This window comes from Callithrix jacchus, chromosome 9 (genome assembly GCF_049354715.1).
Source record: "Callithrix jacchus isolate 240 chromosome 9, calJac240_pri, whole genome shotgun sequence".
Taxonomy (NCBI): Eukaryota; Metazoa; Chordata; class Mammalia; order Primates; family Cebidae; genus Callithrix; species Callithrix jacchus.
In genome coordinates, this window is record NC_133510.1 from 110,054,489 (window position 1) to 110,071,655 (window position 17,167).

Genomic DNA, 17,167 nt, shown 5'->3' on the forward strand with positions numbered 1-17,167 from the left:
CAAACAATGGATCTCAGAATTTTGCTGCTTCAAATTCCCTTTATATCTCCTGAATCGGTCCCCTCCTGACTATTTTCCCTTGCATTACCCAGGTTCTGCTTGCACTGGATTTCTAATAGACCTTAAGAAATTATGGTAAAATATATAAATCATAAAATTTACCATTTTAACCATTTTTAAGCATTTGGTACAGTGGCCTTATGTGCATTGCTATTGTTGTGCAGCCATCACCATCATCTAGCCACAAAACTTTTTCAATTTGCAAAGCTGAAATTCTGTACCCATTAAATGTTAACTCTCCCTCCCCCCACCCTCCAGACCCTGGTAACCACCATTCTACTTATTGTCTCTATACATTTTACTACTCTAGATATTTACATGAGTGAGATTATACACAATTTGTATTTTTGTGACTGGCCTATTTCATTTGAGCTGGAAATACAGACTATATGCATTCTTTGCATATAGTCATTACAATGACTGAAATACTTGGCACAATATTTTCAAGGTTCATCCTCATTGTAGCATGTGTCAGAATTTCATTCCTTTCAAAGACTGAATAATATTCCATTTTATGTATATACCAGCTTCTGTTTCTCTGTTCATCCATTGATTGAACGGGTGATCTCCACCTTTCAGCTAATGTGAATGCTGCTGCTATGAAGATGGATTTACAAATATCTCTTTGTGTCTCTGCTTACAATTTTTTGGTTTTAGACTCAGGAGTGGAATTGCTAGATCACACGGTAATTCTGTTTTTAATTATTTGCCTCTCATGGATTTTTGCAGTAGTCCCCTCACTGTCTTCTACTTCCTTCAGTCAAATGCATTCTCCCACTCTAGGTAGAGCGTGCTGTTGTCATTTCCCTGATTAAAGCCTTTCTATGGCTCCATATTAGGCAGTAATGCAATTCAAAGCTGTAGAGCAGCACACAGGGATCTTCATGATCCCTACCACATGGATGGTGGGGAGGGTTGGAGATCACCTGGTACAACCCTCTCCTCTTACTGGTGACAGGACCAAAGCCTCCAAATATTAGTAGTGTTTCATAAGGTCACACTACTAATTATGAGCACAGATCAACCTACAAAGTCCCTACCTTCACGGAATTTTCTCTTTCATGAAGAAATGAAATAGCAAATTTCGTGAAGGTAGGGACTTTGTTTTGTTCACTGCTATAGAACCTATGCCCAGAACAATAGTGGTCAGTAAACATTTATTTAATAAATTGATTAAACCATTGGTAATTGGGTCTTGGCAGTGCTGGTGGAAGGCTACAAACAAATAAATAACATATCAGGTGCTATAAACTAATATAAAGAGGCATAGAGAGTGCTTGGGGGAGGTTGCTATCTTAGATAAGGTGGTCAGGGAAGACCTCTCTAAAAGGTGACTTTTGAACAGGGACCCGAAAGTAGTAAGAGAGGGAGCCATGAGCATATGTGGGGGGATGGTATTCTTAGAAGTTGCAGTGATTTCCAAGCTCTGTGACAGGAGTGGCCCTGGCAAGAGCAACAGGGGGGGCCCATATGGCTGGGATAGAGTGAGCCAGGGGAGAAGTGGTTGGAGACGAGATCAAAGAAGTAGAAGGGAAACCAGATCATGTCGACCCTTAGGGCCATAAGAATGACTTAGAGTGCTCCAAGATGGAAAATTATTGGAAAGTTTTGAGAAGAGGAACAAGATATGATCATTTTTGGAGATGAACTCTCCCAATGCAGTGTGTGAAATACACTCTGTAGTGGGGAAGTAGAGAAGTACAGGTGCCAGCTGGAAGACCATGAAAATAATCCAGGCAACATATAATGGTGGTTTGGACAAGAAGGGTTGGGATAGAGAGGGTGAGATGTTAGATTCTGCATATAATCTATAGGTAGAGCTGACAGAATTTTTCAAGGAATCGGATGCAGAGTATCAAAGGAAGGAAACAATGACTCCAAATCTGTGGCCTGTCAACCAAATGGAATAACAATATGGCACAATCAAAACCATAATTATGATGACTGTGGAAATATGGGCAAATATTTATAATGAAATATTAAGGGAAAAGAACGGAATTCAAAACAGAATGTTTCCAATGATTGGAAGTCTGTAACTTGCAAATGACTAGTAATATGCCAAAATGATAATAATTCTATTATAAATTTTAGAAATTATCAGCCTTAAACCCAAGGGTAACACTGGTAAAGTTAGTGTGCCCTTTTTAGGATTTGACCATCACGTAATTTCACAAATTAACTCTCTTGGTCTCAGTGCATAAGAAACAGAATGACAGAATCTAGACATGGATGGTGGGGAGGGTTGGAGATCACCTGGTACAACCCTCTCCTCTTACAAGTGACAGAACTGAAGGCTCCAAATATTAATGGTGTTCCATAAGGTCACATTGCTAATTATGAGCAGAGCTCAACCTAATGTGCAGTCTACTAACTCTTGATCCACTCACTAGTCCTGGTAAATCCTTGCACCTAATTTTATTTTCTATTTTTGAAATTATCCTGGAAATGTGTTTCTTATGGTTTACTGAAATCTTGTTTCTTGGTGATTTATTCGAAATCACTCTACTCACCTAGACTTGTTTGCATGCAAAGTATACCCTATTTTCAAAGTCGAGAAGACGTGAAATGTCTTTTCCTCTGCAAAGCCTTGCACAACATGTGAATCCTAATAATAGACCTTCAAATGTGGAAACTTGGTAAATCCCATATGTGCATAACAAATGCTTACTCCACATTTTTCCAGGTCTCTGATTTATTCAGCAGGATAAGTTATTAATAACTGTAATGCTGGGTGAGATAAAGTTACCTGTCATAATAAATTTGAGTCTAGAAGTAAGTAAAGTAAAAAACTGGGAAAACCCCCAAGATCGCAACATCTATTAGTTTCCCATCAATGTCACATTCCTATTACTAAGGTATCTAGGTAAATACTACAGAAGAATTGGAGAGAAAACCTCCAATAGGATTGGTTACATGTCTTTCAGAGGAATTAAGATACTGTAGAGAGAAGAGTGATTCTTGAAAAGAATGCAGAAACAGATACTCATGTTACTGCATTTATGATACTGAGGTAGTACCAGGTAGTAGAAAGAGCTGTAGGCTGTGATATGGTTTGTCTCTGTGTCCCAACCAAAACCTCTTCTTGAATTGTAATCCCCGCGTGTTGAGGGAGGGATGTGATTGGATCATGGGGGTGGTTTCCTTCATGCTGTTCTCATGATAGTGAGTGTGTCCTCACAAGATCTGATGGTTTTATAAATATTTCTTCCCTCTACACTTTCTCTTCTCTCTCCTGCTACCTGGTAAAGAAGGTACTTGCTTTCCTCTCCACCATGATTGTAAGTTTCCTGAGGCCTCTCTAGCCATGCAGAACTGTGAGCCAATTAAACCTCTTTACTTTATAAATTACCCAGTCTCAGGGAAGTTCTTTATAGCAGTGTGAATATGTACTAATACATGCTGGAATTCAGCATACCTAAATCCTAGCCCCTGTTCTATCACTATAGCAAACTTAGACAGTTTATGTATTCAACCTTGAATGCCTTACACTGACACTCAGTCTGGAAATATTTTTTGAGTTCCTACTATGTCACAGGCTGCAACAGAATCTGTGAGTAGCCAACTCAATATCCATATCCACTTCTTTGCTCATGAACCCTGATTTTGTTTGGGGAGGCAATTTTCTCAGCTAACTACTTCCTTTCTGAGTCTCCCTTGTAGTTAGAGGTGGCCATGTAACAGTTTTGGCCAATGAGACAGAAGCAGAAGATAGGTTTACATGGAGGTCAGAGGTCCCTGGGATGCAGAGAAAACTTGTTTTCTTCCTATACAGAGTTCAGTATCTCATTTTATCTATCACCAACAAGTTCTATGATAAAGGAAGGATACCCCGCTCAGTCTGTGAGGCAGTAACAAAACTGAGAAAGCTTATTGGAAAAGGTGATTTTTAAAGTGGTTCATGAAATATCTCTGGGGTTCTGGTTTATCATTTATAAAACAAGAGGATTGAACTAGATTCACTGTTTATGTCTTGAGTTAAAATTTAAAAAGTCATGGATTTAAAAAATCTCATACATATTGAGAAAGTTAAAGGAGCAAAAGGCTGTGAATAATAAACAGGGTATAGGACACGGGTTTGTGTGTGTGCATATGAGAAATTCAATAACTTCAACATGGAAACTACAGCCCAGGGCAAAGAGTGCGCTTTCCTGTAAACCATGGCCCTAACATGTTCTGAAGTTATTTTTATTAATTTGTTTTGGGATCCATTTTTTTTAAAAAAAATCATTCTTCCTTGGGCAAGACTCAAGTTGCAAAAATTCCAAACAATAAAGAGAACTGGCCTGTTAATGGAGGTGAGAGAGTGGAAGGAGCTGAACCTGATCGTCTGAGAGAAAAGGAGGGGGAATTAACTTGACAACACCATGACCCGAGAGAATGATCTCAAAGGCAAATGCAACTTGACTCCCTTTTAGTGGAGATGAAAACTAATTTTGTCTAAAGCTTTCTAGTGAACAAAATGTTTTCATATCCCTTATCTTATTTGATCTTCACAACAACCTGACAGGGAAGCATTATTAATATCCTTCTTTGACAGAGAAGAAAGCTGATAGGATCTGTTCAAGGTCAGGCAGCATAAGTAAGTGGTAGAACTTGGACTTAAATACTCCAAATACTAGATTCCTTTTTATGATTGCAGAACTGCCTCAAACTGCAATTTAACAAAAAGAAAATGGTTTGCACATCTTTTAACAACAAGAGCATTGGCGCAAACATTTCCTACACAAAATAGCTAAACAGCTAAAATCTTGGCAAAGCAGCTAGTAGGCAATTTTCTACACCAGTCTTTTATCCCAGTTATTATAATTTGAAGCCAAGGGTGGAGAATTTGAAAGTGGTATCACAGGAAGTAACTACAGAGTAGAGGGCTTTACATCAGTCGACATAGGCTAACTGCTATAACAAAGAACCAGCTACTCTTTTTTTTTTTTTTGAAACAGTTTCCTTCTTGTTGCCCAGGCTGGAGTGCAATCTTGGCTCACTGCAACCCCGCCTTCCAGGTTCAAGTGATTCTCCTGCCTCAGCCTCTTGAGTATCTGGGATTACAGGCACCTACCACCACGCCTGGCTAATTTTTGTATTTTTAGTAGAGACAGGGTTTCACCATGTTGGCCAGGCTGGTCTTGAACTCCTGATCTCAGGTGATTCACCTGCCTTGGCCTCCTAAAGTGCTGAGATTACAGGCATAAGCCACCCCACCTGGCCAAACCACTCTTAACACAATAAAAGTTTATTTCTCACCTTCAAAATGTGGATATTTCTTGTCAGGCTGGCTTTCATGTAAGTGGTAATTTGGCGAATACAGTTTTTCCACCTTGTGACACCACCATCTTCACACATGGCTCTCTGTGAAAGGGAGAGTGAGCATGAGGGCACACCACATACTTAACCAACTGCCTTGGCGCTAGAGAGGCAAGCGCATGCGCATATTCGTGCGCGCGCGCGCGCGCACACACACACACACACACACACACACACACACACACACATATATATCACTTTTGCTATCATTTCATTGGCCAGAAACAGTCACCTGACTGCCATGTAGAAGAAAGCTAGACTGGGAAATGTAGTCCCTGAATGGGCAGCTCCTTCCCACTATCAAAGATACATGATAGAAGGGAAACATGAATCTCTGGCATCAGCTGTCTCTGCTGTCGACCTCAAAGTCATTGGATCTATGTTTTTTCTCACCCCACTGAAACCTAGAGAGGCCTACAAAATGTGTTCCATTGCAGCAGTCTAGAAAGAAGGCATTTTGTACCAGGAATATTTGCAGAATTGGAGGAGAGTTGTACCATGAGCATTGGCTTAGGTATAAGTAATAGCTAAAGGAAACAGAAGTAGTTAAAGACAGGGAATCATTAATGGGAAGACTCTGTGTTTAAAAATGTGTTCTGGTTAGTATTTAGTGCCCACTTTATGTGGCAGGTTTAGAAGCACAAAGTCGTTGAGGCAATGTGTCAGCTGTCTTCCGTGGATCCCCTAGATTCACTTTTCCCTTTTCCACTCTGCCCTAGGAGCCCTGTCTGTTCTACATTGAAGGGCTGCCCAGCCCTCTGTATCCCAACTGGGGAACCCATGCAGCCCATGAAAGCCCTGGTAGAAGACTAGAGAAAGGGAGGAAAGGAGGTCAGGGATCTGTGCCCTTGGCTTCATTCCTGCAAGGTAGCCTGGGGCTTGTCATGTCCTTCTATGGATGGTCACTGCTCCTTCAAGCTTCTGTGCATTGCAAGATGCTCTCTTCTTTCAGGCTGTGGTAACTTCTCTCTCCCAAGATCCCTTCAAGCCTAGGGGCGATAACAGTTCTACTATCCCCAGCCCAAGGTTTCTGTGCCATCTCCAGGGTTCCCCTAGATCTCATTCACACTTTGGTTCTTAGTTTCTTTGCAAAAAATTATAATTTCATTTTGCCATTTATTTCCATTTTTTTGCATTTTCTTTAAAAAAAAAATCTGTTAGCATTATGCCCTCAGCCCCAAGCAGGAGGTCCTTTCTAGTGCAAACTAGAAGAATCTTTTTTTTTGTTGTTCTTAGCATTTTTAAAAGAAGCCTCAGAAATTTGGGGTGTCACCCTCTGGACTTTATTCTTACAGGACTTTGCTAGATTTTGTGCATTCAGTCTTGATTATGTGTCCCTCATTCCCTCTTCCTGTACATGCCCTTTGAAAATTGGAGCTCATCAGCACAGTCCCCACCCAGTCACATGTCCTTCATCATTACTCCCTGGATCTTCTAAAAGAAGAAATTGCTAACAAGGCAAGTGGAGGACTCATCAAATGTTTTGCTTTTTGCAGAATGAGTTCCATCAGATATCAAAAAAGCTGAATTAGGAAGAATCCAGTAGAGGAGGTAAAAGCTTGTCTTGAGATTTCCTGTGTTACTAGAGAAATCCAGATACACTAGATAGCTAAACTCAACTATTCTTTGTCCAATTCATTTTCTTCCCTGATTATTTTTGAAGTCTGTATTTTTTTTTAAAGTTTTACCTGGTTTTATCCCAGCTCTATGCTGAGTCATCACCCTTTTTTAATTCTCTCAACTCTCCAAGGAATATTTTGTTCGATTTCCAGTTTCTCCTCCTAGCCTATACGTTTTTGATCCTGCTTTTCTGAGAAGCAACTTTCTTTTGGCCTCCACTGGTACAGAACCCGCTCTTCCTTTTCATTTTCTTCTTTTTGTTTTCCTGAGAGGCACTGCAGTTTAGTGGTAAACAATGGAATTTTTGAGTCAGATAGAATTGGGCTTGACTCCCGCCACTTTCTAGACTGAGTGACCTTGGTGCAATTTCTGAACCTAGTCTCAGTTTCTTCATTTGTAAAATGGAGATAAGGAAGGTTGCTAACTCAAAGGACTACTATGAGTTTTACATGAGAGAATTAATGTACCATGTATGGCAAATAGTGAGCAAAGAAGCACTGTTCATTTTTATTATAACCCACTGTATGTGACCTAAATACCAGGGTTCTAGATTTGATCTATTGTTCAAAGTGGAACCTGAGGTCATACTGTCCCTTCTGAAGGATCCCAGAAGTGTTCTCACTTTTTCATTGCTGACTGATGCCCTTCCATTTGTTCTGGTAGTTGCTCTAAATACAGCAGAGTCACTTATAATATGCATAAAAAATCAAACTCAACCAATATTTATGGAGTTCCTGGTAAATACCAGATATTGTGTTGACAATGCTCAATAGGTTTTTCTACAAAAAAGGTTAATGCTAATTACAGGCTTAGACACAGGCAGTGGACAACTTTGTTTTGTATAAGATAACTGTCAAGTTTTTAATTCTCTACTTTAATTTGACTTTGAATTTGTTCTAATCATCTGACCAGAGGCAGCATTTTCTGGAAAGAGTTTTTGAAGGTTTCAAAAAAAAGATGGAAAGGATTATAAAATTTAGATGGAAGGGATTATTTTAAAGTCACCTGTTTTTAGTACTCTTTTGCTTATCAAAAGACAGCATTTGCTTTGAATAAATATAATTTCAAAATGCTTTTTAAATGGTCATTTATTCTTGATAAAGTTGCATATTAGTTCAGGTTGTATTCCTTCTAATTCTGTACCTACATATTTGCACTAGCTCTTTTCCCTCCTCCATAGGGACCTGGCCCAATTTTCTGTTTCAATGGGCTTTCCAATTTGCATTTAAGTTCTTTATGCCATTCTTGTCACCTGATTGATATATCTAAGTTTAGCTGCCTTCAATGGTTTCTTCCTCCATTTAATATTTTCCCATCCCTTATATATTTCAGGACATTTGCCTCTTTTGATTTTGTCTTTGAAATGTCACTTAAGACACAGTTTTGGAGCTAGAAAGACCTCTAAAAGTCATATATTTTGTAGATGACTAGTTTGGAATGTTCTTCGTTGCAAGTAACAGGATATGCAAATAAAGTGGTTTAAACAATAGAAGTGCACATTTTTTATGTAACACTAAGTCTGAATATAGGTTGTCCCAGGGTTGCTTCAAAGGCTCAACAATGTCACTGATGACCCCAGCTCTTCCCATCTTTCTATGCTGTAACTTCAGTGTGTTTGCAATGTCTCCTCTCAAGGTCTAGGCAAGCTGTAGCAGCTCCAAATATTATAGTCTCACATTTCAGCATCCCAAGAAGGAAGTAGTTAGGGTCAAAAGGTCTTCTCATGAATCTTTCTCTTTTATCTGGGAAGACAAACTTTTCCTGAATGTTTTCATCACACCTTCTCTTAATTTCATTGGCCATAACCTAATCATAAGCCTACCTTTAGACCAATTAGTGTCAAAAAGAAAATAATCCCCATCGTTGGCTTAAACCAACCAATCATAATTAATTCCCCTGGGGGTGGGCACATTCCCACCTACAAACAATTGGGGTTCTGCTATCCAGAAAGAAGATGAAAGGACTCTTGGATAAGCACCTGGCTAGTCTCCACATACCTACTGCCACCACCATTTATAGCGGAGAAATCTGAGGTCCACTGAGGTTAAAGGCTTCCTAAGGAACACATACGTAGAATGTGTCAAAGCCAAGAGTGAACCTTTCATCTTATGTCCTAGAATTAATTCCATTTCCTCCATTCAATAATTGTTAAAGTAACCTTTAACCATAAAAGTTCTGGGGAAGAAATGGAAATCAGTAGGGGTCAGCCAGGTCAAGGGGAATTTATTTTCCTGTTTCTATGTCCCAGATTTATAGGCCAATAGATTTTTCATCTCCAAATTTGTGAAGTTAGCTCATACATTCATTCAACAAATACTTACTGCCCTCCTACAATATGTTAAGAATAGTATTACGTACCTAGTATCCCTAGGATACAATTCAGTTGGTTCATTTTCATAATTGCTCCTTCAAATATTAAATTGAAATCTAGGGGTGGAACTGTAGAAATCATTGTAATTGTGGATAGAGATAACACATATTTCTCAAAGCCTATTTTATTTTCTTCTTCCTAGTCACATAGGAAGACTACATTTCCCAGCCTCCTTTGCAACTAAGTTGCACTTGATGTGGGCAGCGGTAATGTATGCCATTTCCAGGTCTGGCTCTAAAACTCTTTATGCTCTGAACAGGGAGCAGGGTCATCTCTACTAGTCATTTTTCCTGTAGTTTGGATTGTCAAACAGTATCCCCATCTTTTTTTCCCTTCAGCTTCATAGGGTTTAGCAAATTAATCACTTTGGAGATAGTCTTGGACTCTCATAGCTTTTTAACTCTTTCTCATGGATTCCTTTTAATAAATGGCTTCATCTTGTTTTATTTCAGCTTCTTTGAAATGAGGAAATATTTTCCTTTTTAAATCTGAAGCAGAATTCTATTTTTCCATCTGGAGGGGAAGTCTAGAAGTAACAACCTCATAGTAGAAGTTCAAACCCAGTCAGAGACGGTGGAGAAGCAGGTTAAGTCTCATCTCAGTGTTGGGCTTAGTCACTTTTAATTCCCTTCTAGTCCTGAGAGTCTGTGTTCTCAAGCATTTGCTCTATTTCTGCCTCTTAATACCAACAACTTAATGGGGAGAGGAAAGTGGAAACAAGATATATCTAAGCCTTTGAAAGTTCTAAGTTTCTCACATTTAAAACTGGGATAGCAAACCCAACTTCATTGGGTTGTTGGAAGGATCCAATGAGATAAAAGATAAGACATTTCAACAAAAGGACTAGCACATGCTAGAACTTAAAACTGATGTTATTTAAATTATTACACTGTTATTGTTGAGATATGCCAGTATATGGTAGTTAAGAACCTGAACTAAGAACCTCAGCACACCTGGATTCAAATCCCTGCTGAGTCATGTACCTGTCACATTATTTGTATAAATCACTCAATCTCCTACTACACATTATTTTCATCGCAAAATGACAATAATAATACTATTTGTCTCACAAAGTTGTTATGAGAATCGAGTTAATTCATTTAAAACACTTAGAACAGTCCCTGGCACAGTTAAACACTTCAGACTGTTAGCTGTTCTTGTGGTAGTTTTGCTTCTCTTGCCCTATTACATCTTTTTTTCAAATGAAACAGCATGGTATTAAATCACCCTGTTACTTGATATAGGCCAAGTGACATGGGACCTTTTAGCTTTCTATGTTAGAAAATGGAAAATTGTCTTGGTTTCCTACATGCAACTTATTCCTGCCATATCTTCTCTTTGTCTAGTGCTTAGCATAAACAGTAGGTCCCTAATCAATTGTGTATTAAAATTCTATGCTTGTCCTTTCTGATTTTATACTAAATATTACATATTTAATATGAAATGTTTGGTTTTGTGACCATTTCACAATTCAGTATTCTAAAGTTAAGTCATTCCTAAAAGCCATATAACATTTATTTATTTTTCAGAGTCTCTCTCTGTTGCCCAGGATAGAGTGCAGTGGCACAATCATAGCTTACTGCAGCCCAACCCCCAGGGATCAAATGATCCTTCTGCCTCAGCCTTCCAAGGAGCTGGGACTACAGGCGTGTGCCGCCATATCTGGCTAATTTTTAAATTTTTTTGTAGAAATGAGGTCTTGCTATGTTACTCAGGCTGGTCTTGAATTCTTGGGCTCAAGTGATTCCCCTTCTTTAGCCTCCCAAAGTGCTGGATTATAGAAGTGAACCACTGCACCTGGCCTGAAAGTCATATACTTATTTAAATAAAAGCCACATGCTTACAAAAGTAGAGGAAAAACAAATTGTTAGCCTTTGACAATTTAGCATACCATGAGGTGCTTCAAAGTTTTATTTCTCTTCAACAGATGCTATACCTTTTCTGAGTTAGTGGTTCAGTGTCAGCTGAACCACTACGTATAAAACATTTCTTAAGTGAGTACTGGAAATTGAATAGCAGTTTCAATCAATATCTCATTAAAATGCATTGAAACATTGAAAAGGTACCAAAGATAGCCAGTGACCTATATAGTATGTGGAAAGGTTATCTAACTTCTAGGCCATTGATAACTGATTTGGACATAAAAGAAAGATAAACTACAATAGCTTTTGGATCTTTTGAATAGGCAATAAGAAATCAATTCCATGGGGCTTTATGCTTTGTTGTGACAACACACAATATCACATGTTCAAGTTGACCTGTTACACATTTCATTAAAGGTGACCTATTTGTGGGAAAGATAAAGATGAGAACAGAGAAAAATAATAGATTGACTCACCTCACCTCCTTAGTTTAATAGGCTCTAAAGTCCAAAATGTCATAAATGAGTCAGTGGGAGAACCCAGAGAAGCTAATCATTCGTGAGCCCTTGTATTGTTCTTCCCTACCTAACCCAGGAGGATGGGAGACTAATATTGGTTGTTATAACACAATATGTTATGTAACTCTTGGAGACCATATAGGGTTGTGCCTTTAACATTAAACAGAACCTGGATTTGAGTCCTGGCTCTATTATTTCCTGGCTATGTGGCCTTGTGACATCACATTTTCTTCCTTTGTAAAGTGAGGATAATAACAGTCTCCACTTCTATGAGTAACTATGAGAATTATAAAGCACTTTGCAATAGACCTGACACATAGTAAATGCAAAATAAATGTATCTATTATCATCATTATGTTCAATTATATTAGGTAAGTCACTTCAGCTCTCTGGTCCTTACTTTGCCTCATAAGTCAAAATGAGCATGACTATTTGTACTCATTTGAGGGCATGGGGGTAGATGATTTCCCAAGGTCATATCCCATGATTCTTGAGTGAATATTTACATATATACATATATATATCCATATCTCTATATATTTCATATTTATATCTATTATATATATATATCCATCTCTCCCTCTCTCTCTTTCTCCTTTCTCTCCATTTGTCTTGAACATAAAGCATAGGAGTAAAACTGATCCTTGATTATGAATCAAACTATGGGCATGCTGGGAAAGTCACCTCTGTGATGGAGTCATTTTGACACTCTCCCTCACGCTCATATTCAATGTATTGTTCATTAAGCAAATACATAACAAATGTAAGTGCCAGATATATACCAGGCACTCTTTTAGAAACTGAGAAAACGATAATTCAAAGTCTCCATCCTCTTGGTGATCATTTCATACTATCAGTAACGGACAATAAACAAATGAGGAAATGAATACCATGACCCCATCAAGTCCTGCGAGCTATGTCTTCAAAATATAGCTCATATCTGACCACACCCACTGCCTTTCCTGCTGCCATCATACAAATCACCATCATTTCTGGGCTTGGTTACTGAACCAGCCTCCTAGTTGGTTGCCCTCTGTCCACTCCTGGTGCCCTCACAGCTGTTCTGCACGAAGCAACATATGTGGATATTACATCACAGCACTCCCTTACTTAAAACCCACGAATGGCTTCCCATCACACTTGAAACAAAAACCAAAGCCTTTTCATATATGATCTAGCCCTTGGCTACCTCTTCAGTGTCTTCCTACCACTCATCCCCTTTTTCTCTCCACTGCAGCCACATCTGTCTCTCTATCCTTCCTTGTACATGCCTTTGTACTTCCTGTCCCCCTGCCTGGGGTACGCTTTTCTCATAGTTCTCTCTGTCACCTCACTGAATTTTAGCTCTTCAGAGACATCTTTCCAACTACCTTCTCAGAATAAGCTGCCCATCCCATCTCTCTTTAGACCCTGTCCTGCTTTATTTTACTGCAGTGTGAGTGCTTTCTACCAGCCAAGCGCTGCAGTAAGCACTGCAGTAAGTCTCTGATGTGCACTGTCTTCTCTAATCCTGACAACTCTAGGATATAAATATAGATGTTATTTCTGTTTTTTCAGATGCAGAAACAAAGGCACAGAGTGGACAGGTTGGTAATGGAGCTGGGATGTGATGGTCTGACTGCTATGCATGCTATCCCGCCCCTAGAAAGCTCTTCCTCAAGATGATCCCTTTGGTATTTGGAGGCTGTTTTATGTTCTTTTTTTTTTTTTTTTTTTTTGAGAAGGAGTTTCGCTCTTGTTACTCAGGCTGGAGTGCAATGGTGCGATCTCGGCTCACTGCAACCTGCGCCTCCTGGGTTCAGGCAATTCTCCTGCCTCAGCCTCCTGAGTAACTGGGATTACAGGCACGCGCCACCATGCCCAGCTATTTTTTTGTATTTTTAGTTGAGACGGAGTTTCACCATGTTGACCAGATGGTCTCGATCTCTTGACCTCGTGATCCACCTGCCTCGGCCTCCCAAAGTGCTGGGATTATAGGCATGAGCCACTGCGCCCAACCTGTTTTATGTTCTTTTAATCTTCCCTGAGGGTGTTCATTCTGACATGTCCGTTTACCCCATCACTGTGAGTCTTTGCAGCTGGAGATCATCTTACTCTATTTTGCATCTTCACCAACTAGCAGAGGCTCTAGCAGGTATCACATAGTCAGTAAAAGTCTGTTGAAGTGACCTCTGTTAAAATGGGATTGGTGCTGGCAGGGGTATTCTAGGCAAAAGGCAGTTTCAGCCATTTCTCCCCCACCCCTTTCTCTCAGTCACCTTCCCTCATGCCTTTTCAATGCCATGCTGTTCAAAAGTTTTTCAGGATGTGAAATTTTTAAAGATTGTAAATAATGGTCACAGAAACAGATTCTATTTAGCTCTGCTCTAGTCTCTGAAGAGTTCAGAGCAGCAGTGGGTGAGTGGCCAGACCAGGAGCAGCTCTTATTTATAAGGGAGGTGAAGTGGAAAGTACATATACCTCACGTGTACACACAGACATACATGTCTACTTTGTATATACAGAGAGAGAGCATGAGATTTTTCACATTTCTCCTGCTCTAACCACAGCATGTTGTTTTAGTTTACTGGAGTGAGTGATTATCCACTCCACAGAAAATTACTATTTTGGCTTTTGCTAAAGGGTGGTTTGTTCTACAGTAGAGAAGTACAAAAAGACTAAGTTTCCAAAAGGAGTATTTTTGTCCCATAGCAGAGCACCAGGGTGTGGAAGGAGGAGTGCTGGCTTGGGGGATCAAGAATTCTGCATTTATACCCCTCTCTGCCCCAGACAAATTGTTGGATTGGGGAAGGTCTCTTTCTGAATTTCAGAGTCTTTACTGGGATTATTGCTCATTTATAAGATAAATATTTAAGAAGTAACCCCTGCCTTCCATTTTCTGCTCTGTGATCTGACCTAGAGTAATTTTGGAAACTACGAGTGCAGGAGTGGGAGTCAAATGGACCCAAGCGAAGACTTCATTTTTTTACATCTGGCTGGAGAGACTCAGGCTCTGGAAGTCTGTGTTTCCTCCTCTGTGAAACGGGGATAACGATTGTCCCCACATTACAAGGTTGCTGTGAGGATTGATGAAGCGGCACATGTAAACAGTTTGGTGCTTGATACATGACGACACTGACAAGTGGTTATAGTAAAAAATAGTTGCAATAATGTTAATGATCAAAACAATGTGCCAGGATATGGAGTCAGGGAAGAGATGGGAGGCTTAAAGCAGAGAACGCAGTCCCTGACTTCAAGGAGGTAAAACATAAAACGTTAAAAGAAAAAAGCCCGCTCTGAATCAAACTAAGGCAGAGGACACAGTCCCTGGACTCAAAGAGGTAAAACTTAGAAAACATTAAAACCTAAAAGGCCAACCTGAACTAAGCTGCAGGGATAGGCAGGGAGTGACAATACCAGGATTCAGAGGGGAGCTAGTGCTTCTCAGACTGACATGATCAGAGACTTCCCAGAGGTGGTGGGAGAGGAGCTGGTCCTTAATAGATCTGGGTGGCAGGACAGAAGAGGATGAGATTTCCAGGAGAGGATGAGGTGGGCTTTCAGAAGTCAGTATATAGGCTGCTTTAATGGAGCAGAGGGTTTTTAATAAAATATAAGTGAAGCAAAGGGCTGTCTACTTTCTCAGGGAGTACAAATCCATAATCATGTGTTCTTTCTACCCAAAATTCTAAATCTGAAATTTACTTCAGTGAAGGGATAGCTAGGTACGAAGGACTGTGTTGGTGTGGCTCGAGCACCAAGATATCTGCATTTTCCTCAAGTATGTGTGTAAAATATGGATGTGCCCTAGACCAGCTGGGGGCAGGGAACAGTGAAGGCGTTCACAAGAGTCAGTGCCAGCTTTCTAGCTAAAAACGTTTTCAATTTTGATAGAGATGAGGTCTCCCTGTGTTGCCCAGGCTGGTCTTGAACTACAGCACAAAAGAAATTTGGTTGGAGCGTCTGGAAGCCGAGTTCTCCCTGCTATGCCTCCTGTACCAGCTTGCCCTTGTTATCCATGGTTGGGATCCACTACCATGGCCACTCAGGAGTCCACATGTTCACAGTTATTCTGTTGAACAGGTCACAGATATGTGTGCTGAGCCTCATGGTTTGCTGAGATTCTGTAACAGGGTACATTTTTTTTCTTTTTTTTTGAGATGCAGTCTTACTCTGTTGCCCCCGCTGGAGTACAGTGGCACCATATTGGCTCACTGCAACCTCTGCCTCCTGGGTTCAAGCAGTTCTCCTCTCTCAGCCTCCTGAGTAGCTGGGACTACAGGCATGCACCACTGCACCTGGCTAATTCTTGTATTTTTGGTAGAGACAGGGTTTTGCCATATTGGCCAGGCTAGTCTCGAACTCCTGACCTTATGATCTGCCCGCCTTGGCCTCCCAAAGTGTTGGAATTACAGATGTGAGCCACTGCACCCAGCTGTAACAGGGTAAATTTTTAAGGAAACACACACACACACACACACACGCACACACACACACATACACGACTAGGTAAGTTAGTATCTGCTTCCTCCCACCTCCTCCAGGTAACAAGGCCAATATTAGATTTCTAAAGACCCATTTAGAAGACCTGAGACAAGAATCCTGGGGTAGGAGGCAATTCATTGCATTAGAGTGGTCTCTAGCTTTACCACTGTCTCCTCATGCTGTGTCTGCTGAAGGGACTTGGCTTTAATTTCGGATTTTTTTTTTTTTTTTGAGAGAAGATCTCACTCTGTTACCCAGGCTGGAATGTAGTAGCACAATCCCATCTTACTGCAGTCTCGACTGCCCTAGCAATCCTCTCACCTTAGTCCCCCAAGTACCTGGGACCACAGGTGTGTGCCACCATGCCCAGCTAATTTTTCAATTTTTATAGAGATGAGGTCTTCCTGTGTTGCCCAGGCTGGTCTTGATTTCCCGGACTCAAGCGATCTTCCTATCTCAGCCTCCCAAAGTGCTGGGATTACAGGCGTGAGCCACCATGCCCAGCCCCGAATTCTTGAATTACCTAGTGGAAGTGGGGAGAATGTTCTTTTCTCCACTCTGCAATCACTGAATCCCCACAATGTTCCCTACCAGTGAGGGGAATGTGGTGGACAGTGCGTTGGAGCAGATTACGTTTGATTTCAAGAAATGAAGTGTTGTGACAAGTCTCACACCCTAGATTTGAGGACTAAATTCTTTGTGTACTTTACTTCTGTTCTTAAATTAACTGTCAACCATTGAATAAAGGAGTAAGTTTTCTTTACTCCTTGCTCACATCCCCACCATTGCTCCAGGTAGAAAGCTCAGGCCAGCCCTGGTACCTCTGTGGCTAATTTTCAAGAAGGTAGCAGAGTCTCCTGAGTCTCACTATGGTCTAAAGAGGAATTGCTCAGTAGAACCGTTCCTTGAGAGCAGAGATGGTCCAGGAACCAGACTAGGTGACAAGTAAGTATGGTATTTGTACTTACCAT

The 17,167-nt window shown here is 40.3% G+C and overlaps 1 long non-coding RNA gene across 1 annotated transcript in view; it reads right to left on the reverse strand.

The window, feature by feature from the left end:
* LOC144577791 (uncharacterized) overlaps positions 1-5,546 on the reverse strand; it is a 39,162-nt gene extending 33,616 nt beyond the window's left edge. The window contains exon 1 of the long non-coding RNA XR_013522390.1: positions 5,302-5,546. This is a non-coding gene — a long non-coding RNA (uncharacterized LOC144577791). The remainder of the gene's footprint in view (positions 1-5,301) is intronic.
* Between the last annotated feature and the right edge of the window lie 11,621 nt (positions 5,547-17,167).